Below are 8,232 nucleotides of genomic sequence, written 5' to 3'. Positions count from 1 at the left end.
ATATGCAAATGACCTAATCTGTCATTTACTTATTTATATTCTCTATTGAACTCCAATGACTCGAATGCAACGTCTTTGTATCATGGCTTAAAAGGTCCCAAGTAGTATCCTTAACATGAGCTAATGCACAGCGGAAGACTTAATTCATACCTGAGAATAACATGCTTTAAAACGTCAACATAAAGTTGGTGAGATATATAGGTTTGATGCTAGCAGCGTTATAACAATGGAACACAAGATTTCATATATAAACATTTTAATAAAAATATTCTAAGTGGTTGAGCACTTGGTAACCATACTTAACATTTAATCACGTCGCATATTCCCTTTATTATGAAATCTTACTACACCGTACCAAGGTGTAGTCACGAAACGAAGTACTGTGCAACCGTTGAATACTGGTCGTCCAGTCCGGTTGGGGTTGTCAGGCCCGATAGATCTATCAACAGGATTCGCGTTTACAATACTGCTGTAAATATTAGTTACCAAGCTACAGGGAAGTATGCCAGTGGTACAACTCAACGTAGAATATATTTTTCAGTTACTTGTGTCCATAGCGTAAAACATAAAATACATGTATTCTCATCCCGAAATATTTAGAGTTTAAAAGTGGGACTATATACTCACTTTTGTCTTGAAGATATGTAATTTCGACTTGGTCTCCGATTGATATCACGAACCTATCCATATATAATATATCAATACCTTTTCTTTTTAAACAATCGTCACATATATATACTTATAATACTTTTAATACTTTTAATAATTCCTTAGTCCGTAGTTAGCAGTCCGATGTTAGTAATTCAATTTTAATGGTTCATATTTAGTTGTTTAATAAACCCCCAATGAAATAAATAAAACCCCCATCGTATATGTATTGGTCGAGATTAATCTTGACCCATGGTACCGGTGTTGTCAAATGACGTGTTGCGTACATAAAGTACCGGTGTTGTCAAATGACGTGTTGCGTACAATCATGGGATCTTATGATTAATCTTCTCGTATTGTTTACGGGTGATCCTGAACCATATAAAATTAAATTATGAGTACATATGTATAAAATATCATGTTACTTTAGGAAGATGTGATTTATTTAATTTTCTCCAATTATTTTCGTGGCTAAACTAGTCTTGGATATCCGATTTTGTTTTGGTCATAATTTCTTCGTTACAACTCCGTTTTCGTTGATTCAACTTTCCACTTCCTTGGATCGAGTCCCTCTTTAAGAATATGAACTGTAAATACCTTAGTTTGTATTCGAAATCATAGGTCATAGGTCAAATTTTGGTGAAACTTATGAAGTTAATCATTTTTGTTACAAAAACATCATTTAATGACCATTTTTCTAAAAATACTTATACTATGAATTAAATCATGAAATTTTTATGTGTTAACATATTCATAAGAAATATCATTTTTCCAGAATATAAACCTCCAATTCAAAGTTCAAGATGGTTTTTAATTATCCAACCCAAAACAGCCCCCGGTTGCACTCCGACGTCATAAAAACAGTTTTTTTTAAGGTATTCTTTGAAAAACCAAGTTATACCTTGTTAAATTAGCATATATTTAAGTTATATTACAGGTCTTGAAGTATTTTAAAAGTTAAGTTAGAAGGATCTATTTAGTTTGCAAACAAGTTTGAAATCATTCAAACTATGTTTTTGTTGTTAAAATTGTATACCATACAATAAGATAGCTATATATATATGAATCGAATAAGGTTATGAACAAAGTTACTACCTCAAGTTACTTGGACAAGATTGCTGTAAAAGAGGAGTAAAAACCTAGAACCAAAAGAGTGATGAAATTGGATGAAAGATTGGAAGCAACTTAAGACATAAACTTGAATTGAAAGTTGTATTTTTGTAGTGTTTTTGTTGATCTTTTTATGGTGGTGTTTAAGGTGATTCTTGAGAGGATTTTTGCTGGAGTTCTTAGAGAGACATGAGGCTAGTAAGTGTGTGTGTTTAGCTAGAGAAATGATGTTCCAAAAATTGAAAATGGATGCATGTATTTATGGTGGTGTAAAAGGTGTATAAATTTGTAATTTTGTGAAAAGATCTTTTAATCATGTGAAATTGTCATACTAAATAACAAAAGTAGTTACCTTATACATAAGGCATGAACAAGGGCTGGTTGGTGGTGATTTGATGTGTATATACCAATAGTAAATACGTATAGAAGCTAGGTATGATACGAGTACATATACTCTAGATATACGTATAGAAATCTTGTGAAAAATGGAATGAGGATTCAAATATAGCTATCTTTTGTGAATATACTTATATTGTTTTATGTATTTAAGTCTTTAAAAGTGATTAAATACATTATATATACGATATATGTATAAACATTATAGGTCGTAAGTATTTATGTCAAATAACGTTACGTATAGTTATCGTTTTGAAAGCTTAAGTTAGTAGTTTCAAAATATACTTATAACTTATTGTTATTAATACAAAATGAGATATTTAAACATCCTTAAATCATGTTAAATATGTATATATACATATATATACACAAACGTATAATTAACATATATTGTATAGTTCGTGATATCATCGGTCAAACTAGACGGTTAAACGTTATGTAAAACTCTTTTCAAAATCATAAATCTCAACAATTTAGATTGCTTATCATGTTGGTAAGTTTTAATTTATGTAAATATTAATCTTATAAGTGTAAAACGATCGGAAAAATCCGGGTCGTTACACCAACTGTCATACCCCATCCTAATCCCTCCGGACGAAGTCCATATCGATTATAAACGATTCACAACAGTTGATTACATCGCAAGGTACTTGACCTCTATATGATACATTTTACAAACATTGCATTCGTTTTTGAAAAGACAATCTTTCATTACATCAAAAGTTGACGGCATGCAAATCATTTCATAATATAACTAACTATAATTGACTTAATAATAATCTTGATGAACGCAACGACTCGAATGCAACATCTTTTGAAATATGTCATGAATGACTCCAAGTAATATCTCTAAGATGAGCAAATGCACAGCGAAAGATTTCTTTCGTACCTGAGAATAAACATGCTTTCAAGTGTCAACCAAAAGGTTTGTGAGTTCATTAGTTTATCATAAATATTCATTTCATAATTTTAATAGACCACAAGATTTCATATTTCCATTTCTCATAAACATACGTCCCATGCATAGAGACAAAAATATCATTCATATGGATTGAACACCTGGTAACCGACATTCACAATATGCATATAAGAATATCCCCATCATTCCGGGATCCTCCTTCGGACATGATATAAATTTCGAAGTACTAAAGCATCCGGTACTTTGGATGGGGCTTGTTGGGCCCGATAGATCTATCTTTAGGATTCGCGTCAATTAGGGTGTCTGTTCCCTAATTCTTAGATTACCAGACTAAAAAGGGGCATATTCGGTTTAATAATCCAACCATAGAATGTAGTTTTAAGTACTTGTGTCTATTTCGTAAAACAGATATAAAACAGCGCATGTATTCTCAGTCCCAAAAATATATATTGCAAAAGCATTTAAAAAGGGAGTAATGAAACTCACAATACTGTATTTTGTAGTAAAAATACATATGACAACATTGAACAATGCAGGGTTGGCCTCAGATTCATGAACCTATATCATTTGTGGATATATTAATACACGCAATCGTAATCGATCAATTATATATATATATATATATATATATATATATATATATATATATATATATATATATATATATATATATATATATATATATATATATATATATATATTTTTGTTATTAATAATATAATTGTTATACTATATGTTATTTAGATAAATTTAATATATTTAGTATATATGTTTTATATAACTACTACTTATCATTAATAATAAAAACTATAGATTAAGGTTTAGTATATATTTATATATTAATTGATATAGCTTAGCTAATATCTTTTTTTTTTAGTAATAAAAGTATAACATAATGTATTTTTATATAAAAGTATCTTTTTATGATAATATTGATAATTTTAGTGATAACAAAATAATAATTTTATAAGAATGATAATAGTGATAATAAGTTTAATAATAATAATGATAGTAAAGATGTTACTTTTAATGATTCTATTAGTTTTAACAAAAACGATAGGTTTAAAAATAATATTACTTTTAGCAATAATGGTATTGCTAATAATACTAATACTGATGATAATTATAATAATTTTACTACTACTGATATTAGTGATAATGATAATACTAATACCAATAATGATATTGTTAAGAATGATATGTATGTTAATACTGATTCTTATAATAATAATAATATTAAAAAAAAATCTTATTAATAATAATAAAGTTTGTAGTCATATTACTTAGTAATAATACTTTTATTGATACTAATATTAGTAATAACATTAATAATAATCATAATAATGATAATTATGTTTGTTCTTAATAACCATATGATAAAATTATATTTAAAATGATAATAACAAAATTAGTAATAATAGTATTAGTAATGATTTACCTATTATAAATCTAATAACAATATTAAGTTTTAATTAATAATACTAACGATAATAATATTCTAAAATCGTAATAACTATGATAATAATTATAATTCTAATAATAATAACAATAATAATAATAATAATAATAATAATAATAATAATAATAATAATAATAATAATAATAATAATAATTTTTAGTTTTGAGAAACTACCTCAATATAGCTTAAAAAAATAGTTGCCTCCTGCAAGGATCGAACCTAAGACCTCTCGAATACCGTCACACATATTAACCAGCTGGGCTACCGCCCATAATCTGATATAATACAGAACCTATTACTATTTAACATGAGTTATTAAGTGGTTCCTTCTCCTTCTTCAAAATCAGCCGACCCTAACCAATACAGTATCATCAATTTGAGTTGTCAAAATTATTTAGGCTTATAAAACTAAATTAATTAGAATAGGTTTAGATTAGAACAAAAAGAAAGAAAAAAAAAAATTACAACACAATAATGTGCTGCTGCTGTTCGCCGAAGTGAAGAAAAAAATATATGATGTTGAGATTTAAAACGTTTTACACAATGTTTATAATACAAAGCAAGTTTCAAATCACTTCTAATATCTTTCTCAAACATCAATTCCAGCAAAAACAACCTATAACACTTCAATTTGATCGAATATTAAAGGTTGACTTTTTCATTCAAAAACTTTGACTCATAAATTCGAGCTCGATTGGACGAATTGGAACCTGAGATTTTGGAGATGTTTGAACGAAAGATTCTTAAGGTAACTGCATTTAAGGATTTGGATAATTGGTTCGATTTAAATTCGAGGATTTTGATTTAAAACCGGTTGCAACAGGGTGTTCAAGTATAAAGAAAAAAAATAAATTTGATTACCAGGTATAAGTGATAATTGGAATAGAAATTTGATTGCCTTGCTTTCAAACTGAATGGGGTCGATTTTAATATATAAGTGGGTGTTGACAACTTGTTCGCTCCATTGAGTAAAGAACAAAATAATGTAAAGCAGGTGAAAATTTATAAATATAAAAATAATACTAGATCGATTCATGAATCTGTTGTGGGTCGACACATTGTCACAGATAAGGAACAGATTAAGGGGAAAAAAAATAATATATATAAATAAGTGGGTATCAATTATATATATGCCAGTTGTATATGGGTGTCGCCTTTTACGTCTCAACAATAATAGGGATATAAAGAAATAAAAAGAAAATACAAAAATAGATTATGATGGTTAACTGCTTTTGATTTCATTCTTTCAATTAAGCAGACAAGAATCGAAATTTTACAATAGAGTGATAGGTAAGTGTAGCTGATTATGATTCTCATATTTTCCAATACCTATTTATATTATTAAATATCATGTATATAATGTATATATATTCCGTATGATGTATATATCTATTTTATATAATGTTATTAATCTTAATGTCTGTATTTATCCGCATTTACGAATTACTTGTTTTTATATATATACATGAATATCTGTTTTTATAATATCTGTATATATTTTTATTTATATTTCAATTAATCTTATTCATTAATAAATATCGCAATAAATAATAATACTCTTACTATTATAAATAATAATAATATTAATAATTTTTGACAATATAACAACTTATATCAGATTTCATATATATATATAGATATCTATTTCATGTTAGACATAATATTATTAATAATACCACTATTAATGCTGCCATTAATAATAATTATGAAAGTAACAATCATAATATTAATATGACCTTTATACTTTAACTTTTGATTACATATAATATGTAATAACTTCTTTCGAATACTTATTATTTATAAATTTTATATATTATAATATACATATAATAATGATTATGTATAATGATCATATATATATATATATATATATATATATATATATATATATATATATATATATATATATATATATATATATATATATTTAATAACAACCTTATTATATTATTTTACATATTCCATTCTACATATTAATTGGTATTCGTTATTTCACACTATAATATATACATACATACATACATATATATATATATATATATATATATATATATATATATATATATACACACAAACACATACCCATGTGGTTATAAATAATTGTTCATGAATCGTCGGGAATAGTCAAAGGGTAATTGAATTCATGTGAATAGTTGAAGAATTTTAAGAATCAACTTTACAGACTTTGCTTATCGTGTCAGAATCAAGTAAAGATTAAGTTTAAATTTGGTCGGAAATTTCCGGGTCGTCACATGATTTTATACACAGGTTATGTGTATGTTATTTTTTGTGCACAAGATATGTGTACGGTTACTAAGATTTATGAAAGATGATTTCGTACACGAGAAAGGTGTACTGTATTTAAAAGATATCGCATGTACATTACAGGTGGGTATAGGATTCGGGCCCATTTGTACCATGCAGGATTTAAATCTTGTGGTCTATTAAAATGATGAATTTTATTGTTTTATGATAAACTTATGAACTCACCAACCTTTTGGTTGACACTTTACAGCATGTTTATTCTCAGGTATGAAAGAAATCTTCCGCTGTGCATTTGCTCATTTTAAAGACATTATTTAGAGTCGATCATCGCAATGGGATCAGGTGTTGGTGACTTCGTCCAGATGGATTAGGACGGGGTATGACATGTGGTATCAGAGCGGTGGTCTTAGCGAACCAGGTCTGGCATTAGTGTGTCTAACTGTTAGTTGTTTAGATGCATTAGTGAGTCTGGACTTCGATCGTGTCTGCATGTCAAAAGTTTTGCTTATCATTTTGTGTCGAAAATTACCTGCTTATCATTCTTAGGGAATCACTTGCTTATCATTCTTAGTCTAGACACATCTTACTGCATTGATTGCATGATTAGGGTATAGACAAAGTTCATATCTTAGCGTATCTGTTAATTCATATCTTAGCGCATCTGTTACTATAAACTTTGTCTGACACGTTTCCTTAATTTCTTCCGTAATCCACGGGATCTTCTGTACTACAGATAAGTATTCTATGTAGTTAGAATATCATCCAATATCTGAAAATCATTTCATATCGAAAATCCTTTATCTAACCGTACAAGATGAATTCTGCAACCAGTTCAAGTTCCTTGGATTCCGACAGCTATTCTGATATGGAGTTTCACTCGAGCTCTGGAAGCAGTGTCACCAGAATGAACCAACCAATCATCCATCCCCAATTCATCTGATGGGTTCATAGCCTCCTTAATCATCGGAGACAAGAAGAAGGCGATCCTTTCCATCCACCACATTACCCTCTTGGCGAAGAACCTGAAGCACTTACCGGCGAACCTGTTCGAGACACCATTTTCTCTTTCATTTTCCGAATATCTCGCCACGATTATATTCTATCCACAATTCTAAACCTTATTCATTCACTCGTTCCGACCGACAATCATCCTGAAATAACTGAAGAAGTCAACGAGCTTCGCTCTCGAGTAATCAATTTGGAGAATATGGTGCAAAAATTACCAGCTTCACCAACATCACCAGCACCAATAGTACCATCAACAACCCAAGTTCAACATCACACACCTCAATGTTCTACATGACGTTCTACATGACGTTCTACATCATTTATCTTTGTTCGACATGACGATTATGTAATCTCTAATGTTTTAGAGATTATATATTCTTGTTCTAATAGTAAATCAAATGAGTTTAATATCAAATTGACTCATTAA

This window comes from Rutidosis leptorrhynchoides, chromosome 3, assembly GCF_046630445.1.
Source record: "Rutidosis leptorrhynchoides isolate AG116_Rl617_1_P2 chromosome 3, CSIRO_AGI_Rlap_v1, whole genome shotgun sequence".
NCBI lineage: Eukaryota > Viridiplantae > Streptophyta > Magnoliopsida > Asterales > Asteraceae > Rutidosis > Rutidosis leptorrhynchoides.
The sequence above is the reverse complement of the archived record's forward strand: the minus strand, read 5'-3'. Positions refer to the sequence as shown.